Source organism: Mytilus galloprovincialis, chromosome 8 (genome assembly GCF_965363235.1).
Source record: "Mytilus galloprovincialis chromosome 8, xbMytGall1.hap1.1, whole genome shotgun sequence".
NCBI classification, from domain to species: Eukaryota; Metazoa; Mollusca; class Bivalvia; order Mytilida; family Mytilidae; genus Mytilus; species Mytilus galloprovincialis.
The window spans coordinates 10,134,973-10,149,529 of NC_134845.1; the positions used below are offsets into that span (position 1 = coordinate 10,134,973).

Here is a 14,557-nt window from a genome sequence, read left to right on the forward strand (position 1 = left end):
TTGCTCTAAATGCTTTCGTTTTTGAGATATAAGCCAAAAACTGCATTTGACCCCTATGTTCTATTTTCAGTAACGGCGGCCATGTTTTTTGACGGATCAAAAATCGAAGCACACACTTTGTGCAGGATAATCTAAGGAACAATCATGCTAAGTTTCATCCAAATCCACTCAGCAGTTTCAGAGGAGAAGATCTTTTTAAAGTTAGCAAATATGATGAACAAATTGTGAAAAATTGTCATTAAAGGACAATAACCCCTTAAGGGGTCAATGGACAATTTTGGTCATATTAACTTATTTGTAGATCTTACTCTGCTGATCATTTTTGCTGTTTACAGTTTATCTTTATCTATAATAATATTCAAGATAATGACCAATCAAAGAGCTGAAAGCTCTGAAGAAAAATGACGCCACTGTCTCTAATATTGGGATAGTTTTTATGCAAGTCTTGATTTTCACATACCGTAATTAGTTTAACAATGCAACATGTCTCGTAAGCATATAATTGATATTCGTATATGTGTGTGTGTGAAGTGAAGGTGCCAACTGGCTGGGTTTTTTTTTAAGACAAATGAATAGGTCAAGACTACCTGAATTGTACAAATAAATACCGTAGAAAGGCTTCTATATTTCTCACTGGTACATAGGCTGAATCCGGGTCCGTTCGCGCCATTCACGTTTGCACCAACTCATGTTCGCCCCCTTTCACTTTCACACCCTACATGTTCGCAACTAATCTTAATTGGTTTTGTGTTTAATAACTCTGTAAGCAAGTGTTTTCTTATAAGTATAATTGTGGTCATTGTCTCAAAATAAAGTGAGACAGCATTTTTTTTTTGTGTTGAATAAATCTTAATCATGTTTTGGATAGCGTATTGTTAAAGATAATAATAATCGTTTCTAAATAAAGTGGTATTTTGTCAACGTTTTATTTAGCGTTGAATAACTCTTAATCATGTTTTGGTTAGTGTATTGCTATACTTTGTTTCATTGACCTCTTTCATAATGAAGTGAGATTCTGACTATTTTTTTTCTGTGTGTTGAATAAATTTTATCATGTTTTGGTTATAATAGTGGATTGCTATATTTTGGTTCCTATATTTTATTGTTTTGTTGTTTCAGATCAAAGGGCTTAAAAACAATTATCTTTTGTGTTTTTCCTTTAAAATCTTCAATGTTTTACTCATACCAAGCTAAAAATACATTCAGTATTTACACCAAAGCAATTTAAAACAACAATCATGATTTTCCAATTATTCAACTTGAATTTGAATTAAAATTGGGCGCGAATGAGTAGAGTGCGAACGGACCTTGGGTGTGAACGTGCGAGGTGCGAAAGTGTATTGGGCGCAAACAGACCTGATACCACATAGTCTGAACCCCCTTCTCCCACAAAATATGATGTAAATTAAAAACAAATTGTTCAGAGAACAATTGAAGTCTTTCCACTAGAAAAGATCTATTTTTATATTGAAATATGAAAAATCAGTTTAAAATGTTAGTTCCTATGGCTTTATGACGTCCTATTAACCTATGACCTTGACCTCAATTTCAAGGTCACAAACCATGGACCTTGAATCAAAATATCCTAGGTCTTTAATATGTTTGGTTAATGAGTACTACCACTTGACGCGTAATTTTAAATGTAAGATGGACAAAAACTCCCTTTTATTGTATGCGCAGCCTTTCAACCAAAATATGCAAGTAAGGACATGTCGCAACTAATAATTTATGAAAAATTATTTGTCAAAATGTCATACAGTATTTGAAAAGAAGTGAAAATAAGCCAAAATCAAAATTTATAATATGACCTTGACCTTTGACATTGACCTCATTTTCATTTTTAGTACCAATGACCTCATGAAGACCCTAGGTCTCTATCAGTTATGGTTTACCAGTTGAAAATGCATATCGCTTGAATCAAATGAAAAAGGGGGAATAACTCTCATATGGAGTCCCCATAGAGCTATGGTTCAAACGAATATTCTTATCCTAAATATGTAACGAGCAATTTGGTAAAATAAAATCTTTTACGGTTACGAAGGAGAGGTGGCCACAAGAAAAACAGTGTTTGGGGAGATAACTCTTACAACGTAATGTATTTTGTTATAATTACATTTGATATATGTTTCATTATAATACTTTATTCTGATTGGCTAACTGCACATCACATGTTATTCCTCAAGCAATTGCATCACTCAATAAAACTTTTCATTCATGATAACACGTGGTCCCACAATAAAGTGCACAGATGAATTGAATAAAAAAGTTATAAAATTCGTGTTTTCATGATCCTAGCTAAAAAAAGTAATTATAAGTATTGAATGTTTCTTTTTGTAACCTCATAGGGTTGCAAAAGCGTTGACCGTGTGCACATTTTTAGAATGAAGCGCTTACGCGCTTCATACAAAAAGTACTTCGGTCAACGCTTTTACACCTCAATGAATTTACAAAAGAAAGCATTCAATACTTAAATGCAGTTGTAAATTTTTAAAGCAAAAAGAGTTAATACTAACTTTCACTTTTTTGCATGTTCATGTACATTTTGAATGTATTTATTTTTCTCAACTACATGAATTTTTTGGTGTATTTTTAATGATATATATGAGTAGTCCAAATAATTATTACGTCTGGCAAGGCTTTTTAAATTTTATTCTGGGACACCTTCCTATGACCACAAGGCTTATGTTAATTTTTTTCTGGGACGCCTTCTTAGGAAGCCTTCCTACGAACGTCTTAGGAAGGCGTCCCAGAAAAAAATAAAATAGCCTTATTGGATATTTTTATGCATTATTTAACCAGTTAAGTCTTTTACAGGATTGTTTGTTTAATGCTGTTTAAACATTACTGAAAAAAAACCCACCTTAAATTTGCTAATTATTTGGCATGAAAGTTTGATTTATTGAAAGGGACTCATAGTTTTTCATTTCATTTTAATAATTGTCTAATGGTTAAAACAATAGCTTCGTTGTTTACTTTTATACACAACAACATATTCACTTTGGTCTCGTTGTTTACCTAATATTCACTATGTACTTGGTAACAGTTATTAATTAATTGAATAGAAAATATTATAATAAATATTATTGGAAGCCGTATTGACGTCAAATAGGTGCCGATTTGACTAGATGCCAATTTAACCAGGTGCCGACTTGACTTGTACGTTTCAATTCCTCTGCGATCGTTTGCGGTATTTTCTTGAGAAAGCCTATTTTCCATCATCAAAGAGAAGAAGAAACTGCTTGAAATGATTCCCGAACGCTTCGTGATTGTTAAAATAAGTTTAATTCACTCAAAAAATTCGTAAGGGTTCCACGGAACCCAGTGTCTCGCCTACTTTTGCTGTTAATCGCAGACTCAACAAAAATGAGGATAAACATCAATAAAAATTTCCCTCTCGATACTGTCTTTTGATTGAAAGAAGCTTCCAAGTTTGGTAAAAAAATCCAGGATAGTTTATGAATCTAAAAAATGTTTTATAAACTTTAACTGCAGACTGTATGTAATGTTAACTGGAAGAAAAACTAAGTCCATTTATAAGTAAAATACGGAAAAAGTGAATTTTTTTTTTTTAAATTTACTTCTGAATAATATTTTATGATCAGAAACAAGCTTTTGTCAAAGTTTGTTAGAAATCCAGGATAGTTTAAGAACATTATAAAAATTTTAAAAACTTAAACCACAGAGTGAATGTTTTGTTTCTGGCAAAAAAACTAAGTCCATTTATAAGTAAATTACGGAAAAGTGGAAATTTATTTTTACAAAATTTTCTTCTTGATACTATCTTATGATCATAAACAAGCTTCTGTCCAAGTTTGGTACAAATCAAGGATAGTTTATGAAAGTTATTAAAATTTTAAAAACTTTAACCACAGAGTGAATGTTTTGTTTCCTCGCAGAAAAACTAAGTCCATTTATAAGTAAAATACGGAAAAGTGGAAATTTATTTTTACAAAATTTTCTTCTTGATACTATCTTGTGATCATAAACAAGCTTCTGTCCAAGTTTGGTACAAATCAAGGATAGTTTATGAAAGTTATTAAAATTTTAAAAACTTTAACCACAGAGTGAATGTAATTTTTCCTCGCAGAAAAACTAAGTCCATTTATAAGTAAAATACGGAAAAAATGGAATTTTATTTTTACAAAATTTACTTCTGAATACTTGCTTATGATCATAAACAAGCTTCTGTCCAAGTTTGGTAGAAATTCAGTATAGTTTAAGAAAGTTATTAAAATTTCAAAAACTTTAACCACAGAGTGAATATTTGTGGACGCCGCCGACGACGACGACGCCGACGACGACGGAATGTAGGATCGCTTAGTCTCGCTTTTTCGACTAAAGTCGAAGGCTCGACAAAAACAATTTCAAAACTTGCGATGTTTAAACAGGAAGTTTCAAAAGCACGTGTAAAAGAAGAAATTAACCGGTGAGAGTGGAAATCCGTACATAACATATATCACTATACTACGACTTTTAAAGCAAAACAGTTTCATCCTTTTGTAAAACAGTCTTTAATATACCTATCACATTAATGTTTGAAGGGTCTTAAGCTTATTCAAACCATATAAGTCGGTATGAAACACCAAAACGGAATGATAATAACCGATTACGTTTTGTAGTTTACAAAATTCTGGACTGGTTCCTGTCAAACTACAACACTTTCTTCGACTGTAGTGGAATACAAACAGAAACCAGTTAGTTTGTAAACTGGTTCCTGGCTGATTACTACACAATGCTCATGCATAATGATAACACAAGCACATTCCTCCAGTTTGTATTGAAATTAGTAAATACGAAACCAAGCGCGGTAGGCAGAGATATCAGGTCGGCAGTTATGGAACAATGACTGCGTCATTTTCCAAAAACTGCAAAATTTCCTTAAAATTACCAATTAAGTGGCAGCAACCCAACAATGGTTTGTTTGATTCATCTGAAAATTTCAGGGCTGATAGATCTTGACCTAATGAACATTTTTACCCCATGTCAGATTTGCTCTAAATGCTTTCGTTTTTGAGATATAAGCCAAAAACTGCATTTGACCCCTATGTTCTATTTTAAGTAACGGCGGCCATGTTTTTTGACGGATCAAAAATCGAAGCACACACTTTGTGCAGGATACTCTAAGGAACAATCATGCTAAGTTTCATTCAAATCCATTCAGTAGTTTCAGAGGAGAAGATGTTTGAAAAATTGTTAACGACGACGTCGTCGACGACGACGGACGCCAAGTGATGAGAAAAGCTCACATGGCCTTTTAGGCCAGGTGAGCTAAAAAAGGGTGGGTAGGTCGGTATTTTCATTTTATTTTATTTTCACTTTATTTTTTGTGACATGATTTTGAGTGTGCGGTTGCGTCTTGTCGTTGTTAATCATGGGCCGAGTTTACCCGTAATTTTAATGATTGGATTATTTCCCTTTGTTATTGATTGGAAAAAAATGGTGGCAAAATGTTTATTTCAATACATGAGTCGCAAATTTCCTTAAAACAGCTATAATATTCATGATTATGAACATTGGGATGTATATGAGGCAACACTATCTTCACTTTTAACACAAGTTCAGTTTATTTTTCACCTCAAGATGGAAATAAAATGGTGTAGGGTCGGCACTCAAAATAGGGTTGGTTGGGTAACCGTAAACAGACATATATTTTTTTGGGCCTAATCTAGAACAACTGTGAGGTGAAATATTTATCCCATTGAAACTTGGTGTGCCTCTGTTTGCTCACCCTGCTGGGATGATTTTACACTTGACATGCTTGAATCCACAATCATACAGTTTCATTTAAAATATCAATGAAAATGGACTACACGTTCAAAGTATCTAGTTTACACAAATCTCATTCAGTATTTCATGCATTCAAAATCTATGACCATAAAGTCGCCCTCAGATGAACATGATGAATTGAGGGTAACACGAATGACCGAATATTAAACACTGTTATTATCTGAATAACACTTGAAATTTTAATATTAACGCATATTGATGACTTTTAAACATTGATTATTAAGTAATTATATATTATCGATGTATTTTATAACTTAAAAATGATTTACAAAACTGATAAGTTCATAAAGATCCGACATTTTAAATTTAGTGTGTACTTCCCACATGGTGGCCATTGTGATTTCCGTGGTCTCCATGTTAGATGTAGACACTAAATTTAAAAAGTTCTTTAAATTTATGAACTTATCTGCTTTCTGTAAATCATTTTTAAGCTATAAAATACATCGATAATATACTATTATTTAATAACCAATGTTTTAAAAGTCACCAATATTTGCTAAGTTTTAAATTCCAAGTGTTATATATATTCGGTCATTACAAGTGTTATTCGGATATTAACAGTGTTATTCGGTCATTCGAGGTATCGATGAATTGATCTTCTGAAAAGTCAATATTTTGGTCCGGTTCCTTCAAATATAAACATAAAGCAGTTTAACTGTACATGTACATTGTAGTTTCATAGAAGCAAAAGGGTATATACAGTTTGGGAATCGCCAGTCTGTCCTGTTGTTTCTTTTAGGGTGCTAACAAGTAATTGGTGATTGGAGTAATTGCATTGCTTTGATGAATTTGTTAACTTTTCAAAACCTTTTTTTATAATGATCTTTAATGACTTTATTAACTTACCTGCTTTCTTTTAATCATTTTTAAGTTATAAAATACACTTATTATAAAAAAGTATTTAATAATCAATGTTTAAAATATACTAACATGTGTTAATATTAAAATTTGAAGTGTTATTCGGTCATTCCAAGTGTTATTCGGATAATAACAGTGTTATTCGGTCATTCGAGGTACCGATGCAACCTTGTCGCTAATTTAGTGAGACCCAAAAATAAGGGCGTCCAAAATAAGACAATAAAAATTCTATCTGAGAATTAATCTGGATCTCATAGAACTGGTACCTACCTTGCATTGACCTACTAACGGTTACTTTCAGTGAGCCTACCCGAAAATGTATTCTTCCTCAAAAGAAAAATATCACTCTTCCTTATAAAGAGGAAGAGTTAGAGTTCGACAGGATTGATATTTGATACTACTTTTTGAATGCAAAATGTCGACTTGACTGCAAGTGCACAATCTATATAAATAATGTTTTACGTGTCCCTGTTTTGCTTATGTCGTTCATCCGATTAATTACCTTTAAACTTCACATAATAAGGAAATGTCAGTTTTCATTTTTTATCATTTTTGATAACTTCCGGATTTACTTGACCATAGGGGGCGCTGTGAACAAAATCAACTGACTGGTTACCTGCGGCTATGCACTGATCTTCTCTGAGATTTGATCAAAAGGTAGTCAGTTTATTTCCTATTGAAAAACTAATTTCCTCACCATATTCCGAAGAGCAACGATTACCGTATCTGTACTAATGCAAATGAGATGGCGCTGTAAAAATAACATTAATAATTTGATCATAACTTAATATTTTACATCACTGGGTCGATACCTCTGCTGGTGGACTATCAGTCCCCGAGGGTATCATCAGCTCAGTAGTCAGTATTTCGGTACTGACATGATATAACAAACTTTACTAAAATTTGTCCGTTTATAAATTTATAAATTATTTAGAAACTAAGGTTTCAACTCCCTCAGGCAAAGTTGGCTTTAGATGAATTTGGCTATATATTTCAGGTATTTTTGACATACAGCTCTTCAACGGTTTCGGTACTTATACATCTTCGGATTTCAAATGTTTGGCTTTGAGCGTTCCTGATGAAGGTATATCCAGAAAAGCGCTTCGGACGCAAGAAATTAATAACGTGTTGTTTTCAATATTTTACATCACTGGGTCGATACCTCTGCTGGTGGACTATTAGTCCCCGAGGGTATCATCAGCTCAGTAGTCAGTATTTCGGTACTGACATGATATAACAAACTTTACTAAAACTTGTCCGTTTATAAATTTATAAATTATTTAGAAACTAAGGTTTCAACTCCCTCAGGCAAAGTTGGCTTTAGATGAATTTGGCTATATATTTTAGGTATTTTTGACATACAGCTCTTCAACGGTTTCGGTACTTATACATCTTCGGATTTCAAATGTTTGGCTTTGAGCGTTCCTGATGAAGGTATATCCAGAAAAGCGCTTCGGACGCAAGAAATTAATAACGTGTTGTTTTCAATATTTTACATCACTGGGTCGATACCTCTGCTGGTGGACTATCAGTCCCCAAGGGTATCATCAGCTCAGTAGTCAGTATTTCGGTACTGACATGATATAACAAACTTTACTAAAATTTGTCCGTTTATAAATTTATAAATTATTTAGAAACTAAGGTTTCAACTCCCTCAGGCAAAGTTGGCTTTAGATGAATTTGGCTATATATTTTAGGTATTTTTGACATACAGCTCTTCAACGGTTTCGGTACTTATACATCTTCGGATTTCAAATGTTTGGCTTTGAGCGTTCCTGATGAAGGTATATCCAGAAAAGCGCTTCGGACGCAAGAAATTAATAACGTGTTGTTTTCAATATTTTACATCACTGGGTCGATACCTCTGCTGGTGGACTATCAGTCCCCGAGGGTATCATCAGCTCAGTAGTCAGTATTTCGGTACTGACATGATATAACAAACTTTACTAAAATTTGTCCGTTTATAAATTTATAAATTATTTAGAAACTAAGGTTTCAACTCCCTCAGGCAAAGTTGGCTTTAGATGAATTTGGCTATATATTTTAGGTATTTTTGACATACAGCTCTTCAACGGTTTCGGTACTTATACATCTTCGGATTTCAAATGTTTGGCTTTGAGCGTTCCTGATGAAGGTATATCCAGAAAAGCGCTTCGGACGCAAGAAATTAATAACGTGTTGTTTTCAATATTTTACATCACTGGGTCGATACCTCTGCTGGTGGACTATCAGTCCCCGAGGGTATCATCAGCTCAGTAGTCAGTATTTCGGTACTGACATGATATAACAAACTTTACTAAAATTTGTCCGTTTATAAATTTATAAATTATTTAGAAACTAAGGTTTCAACTCCCTCAGGCAAAGTTGGCTTTAGATGAATTTGGCTATATATTTTAGGTATTTTTGACATACAGCTCTTCAACGGTTTCGGTACTTATACATCTTCGGATTTCAAATGTTTGGCTTTGAGCGTTCCTGATGAAGGTATATCCAGAAAAGCGCTTCGGACGCAAGAAATTAATAACGTGTTGTTTTCAATATTTTACATCACTGGGTCGATACCTCTGCTGGTGGACTATCAGTCCCCGAGGGTATCATCAGCTCAGTAGTCAGTATTTCGGTACTGACATGATATAACAAACTTTACTAAAATTTGTCCGTTTATAAATTTATAAATTATTTAGAAACTAAGGTTTCAACTCCCTCAGGCAAAGTTGGCTTTAGATGAATTTGGCTATATATTTTAGGTATTTTTGACATACAGCTCTTCAACGGTTTCGGTACTTATACATCTTCGGATTTCAAATGTTTGGCTTTGAGCGTTCCTGATGAAGGTATATCCAGAAAAGCGCTTCGGACGCAAGAAATTAATAACGTGTTGTTTTCAATATTTTACATCACTGGGTCGATACCTCTGCTGGTGGACTATCAGTCCCCGAGGGTATCATCAGCTCAGTAGTCAGTATTTCGGTACTGACATGATATAACAAACTTTACTAAAATTTGTCCGTTTATAAATTTATAAATTATTTAGAAACTAAGGTTTCAACTCCCTCAGGCAAAGTTGGCTTTAGATGAATTTGGCTATATATTTTAGGTATTTTTGACATACAGCTCTTCAACGGTTTCGGTACTTATACATCTTCGGATTTCAAATGTTTGGCTTTGAGCGTTCCTGATGAAGGTATATCCAGAAAAGCGCTTCGGACGCAAGAAATTAATAACGTGTTGTTTTCAATATTTTACATCACTGGGTCGATACCTCTGCTGGTGGACTATCAGTCCCCGAGGGTATCATCAGCTCAGTAGTCAGTATTTCGGTACTGACATGATATAACAAACTTTACTAAAATTTGTCCGTTTATAAATTTATAAATTATTTAGAAACTAAGGTTTCAACTCCCTCAGGCAAAGTTGGCTTTAGATGAATTTGGCTATATATTTTAGGTATTTTTGACATACAGCTCTTCAACGGTTTCGGTACTTATACATCTTCGGATTTCAAATGTTTGGCTTTGAGCGTTCCTGATGAAGGTATATCCAGAAAAGCGCTTCGGACGCAAGAAATTAATAACGTGTTGTTTTCAATATTTTAATTAATACTTCAATTATTTCTTTACTCATTCTAATGAGAAACAAATAGTTTTCCAAAGTTGCAGTAAATTTCTGAGTTTTAAAAAAAAATCAATAAAATTAACAAAAAGGCAACAGGAAAAGATGGAATCCCTCTTCAAAAATTCTAAAATTATCTGAATCTAAATCATTCAATCCAATTTCTAAACTACTAAATAAATCATTTGAATCAGCTGTTTTCACAGATAAATAGAAAGAAGCACAAGTAATACCTCTACACTCTTGAAACTAAAGACCTTATTAGGTCACTAGCACACTATGTAACTAATAATATGTCTCTGGTTGATTGCCCATGATTTCAAAAAAAAAAAAATTGAGAGGTCAATAGAAAATAAACTTGTGGAATATTTAATTCATTTTTCCACAAATTTTCTGTCAGCTTTTCGAAAAGGATACGGATGCCGAACCGCTTTATTAAAACAAAATGAATATTGGAAAAGGCTTTAGAACAGAATAAATATGTAGCAGCTATATTTATAGACTTGTCATGGGGTCAATAAATTCCATATGGTGATTCGAGCTTCGCTCTCACCACATTTTTAATTTACTGACCCCATATATACCGTATTAGGTCACTAGCACACTATGTAACTAATAATATGTCTCTGGTTGCAGTAATGCCATAATATATACATAATAACAAGGAACACAAGTTCCTTAAGTTACAGCTTTTTAACCGACTGATATTAGATAACAATTGAAAGTTACATGTAATAACACTGATCTGATGATCAGATACATATATACAACACAAAGATACAGACAGACAGCACATATATGTATTCATACATAGTTACAGCAAATGCAAAATATCCGTCATTATGAAATATTTTCCTACGAAATCATTTGTTACATTTTTTTCGCAGGCTTCAAAGTAAAGTCATGAGACAGCAAGGACTTAAAAATATTTACATGAACTGCAGGTACAATTTTCTGAAAAACATCAGGTAAAGATAATAAATTTGAACTGGCCAAAAGTTCGTAAGCTCATTAGCTCACTCCTCTGGCACTCAATAGTGAGTGAGCTAAAATCAAACGACTTTAAAGAATATCGAAAAGGATACAGAACCCTTGATAAAAATACGCATGCAATGCAGAATATATTAATATCTTTTATAGGTCAAATACGTATGCTTCGCCTCACCCGATATGAATTTTATATTGACCCGATAAATTCTCGTATTAGGACAATTGCACACTGTGTAACTAATAATATAGTAAGACGAATAAAATAATAATAATATAAGTATTTGTTGACATAGTTTAACACGGTGGCAAACAAATGTACTATCTACACTATCTGATAATATCTTAATTATCATCCAAATGGTAATATCAATCATAAATGTATATGTCAATATATTATCGTCAAAGGATATAGTATACAATTTGACCAAAACAACCGACCATTTCACAAAACAAAATGAGTTAACTTGATCAACTTTTCTAAAGGTAATGTTGTAATATCATTGTTATGCATTTATATTACATTTTGTATAATATCGTTTTGCCCTTCAAATCTTTATACTATTAATCTCAGCATCTTCAAAATATCCAATCAGTAAAATAATAAAATGTATTTGTAACTAGTAACACGGGTGTCATTCGGTTTAACGAGAGAAATGACCGTGAAAGAATATCTAACGGCGGTCAAGTATTGAGAGACGATCGTGAAATTCTGGTAACGGATCGTGAAAGACATTTAATCGAGAAGACATATGAAAGGTCAATACATATTCTAATTTAATTCATTACACAGACAAATTTACGACAAAATAAAACTGTCTGTCAAAATGGTTCAACATTATGATCAGTATGTGAAAATATCCAGTTTTAAAAGTACATAGTTATTACAAAACAACAAAAGGCAGATTGCTTCTCGACATTTCAATGACATAAAAAATGTAAACAAACATTATTTTTTCACAAATTCGACTAGAAAAACTACTTTAATATGAACAAGGGCATTCTATTTGAATTAATCAAATGGTTCTCATAGTTACTTTGTATAAACATAATCTGAAACTTTGTAAATAAAGAACTATTTACACAAAAAATGTTTTTTTCGGATCGTCCCTTGAAAGCTAGATCACGTACCGCATTTTGAAGATCGTGAAAAGGATCGTGAAAGATCTGATGCTACGAAGACGTTCAAATTATTCTTCAATTATATCATAACTAATATTTGTTATTGGTATTGAGAAAAGCTATATAGGTCAACATCCTCAATAGGTTTAAGCTTTTCAAAGTATTAATATTTTCAAAAAATGAAATGTAAAATAGTTGGATAAACTACATGTCCGTCAGACAGGATTCACCTGACCCCGAATTTGCCTTATTTCATGGATGAAGATTCATTTGTGTGGTCAAGTCCGTATCGCGGATTCGTTAAGCATATCCGTTGATAACAATATGGGTAACATATCGGATACTAAAGCCTAACAATCCAAAGAACCCAATCCGCGAGTAGCCGGAATAGTCCATTTTCTTCCTTAATGCTCCCAAGTCAAACTAAGTTTGGCGGTACGGGCGTGGTGTTGTATAGGCTACAATAGTTTACTAATCTTGTAAATCGATTCAGAAGAAATTAAACAAATCAAAGTAAAAAACAAATTCTGATGGAATTACATCAACCCTAAAAGGAGCAACTCTGTATGCAACGTTATCAGACGTCTCCTGCTATTGGACACCATATTGAATTAAAATATAACTATCGGGAATAGGGATTAAACAATCGGTAAAATCAGACATTTGAACCAAAAGATTTCCCACAGATTTGCTTCAACACGCATGCATTCACATCGACAGAATAATCACAGACAGTTTTTACATTATTTTTTAGCTCACATGGCCCAAGGGCCAAGTGAACTTTTCTCATCACTTGGCGTCCGTAGTCCATCGTCCGTCATCGTCTGTTAACTTTTACAAAATCTTCTACTCTGAAACTACTTTACCAAATTTAACCAAACTTGGCCACAATCATCATTGGGGTATCTTGTTTGAAATATGTGTCCGAATGACCAGACAAAACTAAACAAACAAAATGGCCGCCATGGCTAAAAATAAACATAGTAGTATAATGTTAATTTTGGCTTATATCTCTTAAACCAAACTTATTAGAGCAAATCCGACGAGGAGTAAAATTGTTTAGCCGGTCAAGATCTATCTGTCCTGAAATTTCACACAAATTGGACAACTTGTTGTTGGGTTGGTGCCCCTGAACCGGTTTTTTTAACGAAATTTTGCTGTTTTTGGTTAATATCTTAAATACTATCATAGATAGTGATAAACTGCAACAGCAATAATGTTCAGCAAAGTAAGATCTAAAATTAAGTCAACATGACGAAAATAGTCAATTGACCCCTTAAGGAGTTATTGTCCTTTATAGATAATTTTTAACAATTTTTTGTAATTTTTTGTAATCTTACAAAAATCTTCACCTCTGAAAATACTAAGACACATTTAGCCAAACTTGGTCTGAGTTGGTCACAATCATTATTAGGGTATCTTGTTTAAAAAATGTGTCCGATGAACCCAATCAGCCGACCAACATGGCCGACATAGCTAAAAATAGACCATAGGGGTAAGATGCAGTTTTTAGCTTATGTCTCTGAATCTAAATCATTTATAGCAAATTTGACATAGATAAAATGTTCATCAAACTAAGACATATTTTTCCTTAAATTTTCAGACAAATCAGACAAATTGTTTTTAGGTTGCTGCCCCTGAATTAGTTATTTTAAGGAAATTTTGATGTTTTTGGTTATTATTTTGAATATTATTATAGATAGAGATTAACTGTAAAAAGCAATAATTTTCAGCAAAGTAAAATCTACAAATTAAGTCTATATGATCAAAATGGTCAATTGACCTCATAAGGAGTTATTTCATGCATCACTTGTAAATAAAAATATCATGCGAGCGACACAGGCTCCTTTGAGCCTCTAGTTATAATGATAGTATCAGGTATTAGACACTGATCAATGATATCATTAATTATTTGTCATTATATTGATTCACACTGCCGGCAGTTTTCTTCCAAACAGTCGAAGGGTAAGTCCAATAACTGAGTTTTGTTTTTAACATGTGTTCTAATATGTTTCTTATTGTCGTCAATAATAGTCCTAAAGTTAAACCGTTATAAATGGCGATTAAAGACCAACTTTTTTAGAAGATTTTTGAAATATTGAACATATGATCGATCCCAGACTCTTGAAACCGTTCAAAAAGATTGGCAATTGCTGTTTCACCGATATGCGCCCTTTTTACAGAATAATCT

The 14,557-nt window shown here is 33.0% G+C and overlaps 1 protein-coding gene across 4 annotated transcripts in view; it reads right to left on the reverse strand.

Moving 5' to 3' along the window:
* The window catches only part of LOC143085045 (cytoplasmic FMR1-interacting protein-like), a 53,752-nt gene extending 46,475 nt beyond the window's left edge, over nt 1-7,277 (reverse strand). For all 4 annotated transcript variants that reach the window (XM_076261187.1, XM_076261185.1, XM_076261186.1 and 1 more), the window contains exon 1: nt 7,148-7,277. The gene's annotated coding sequence lies outside the window, so the exon portion shown is untranslated. The remainder of the gene's footprint in view (nt 1-7,147) is intronic.
* Between the last annotated feature and the right edge of the window lie 7,280 nt (nt 7,278-14,557).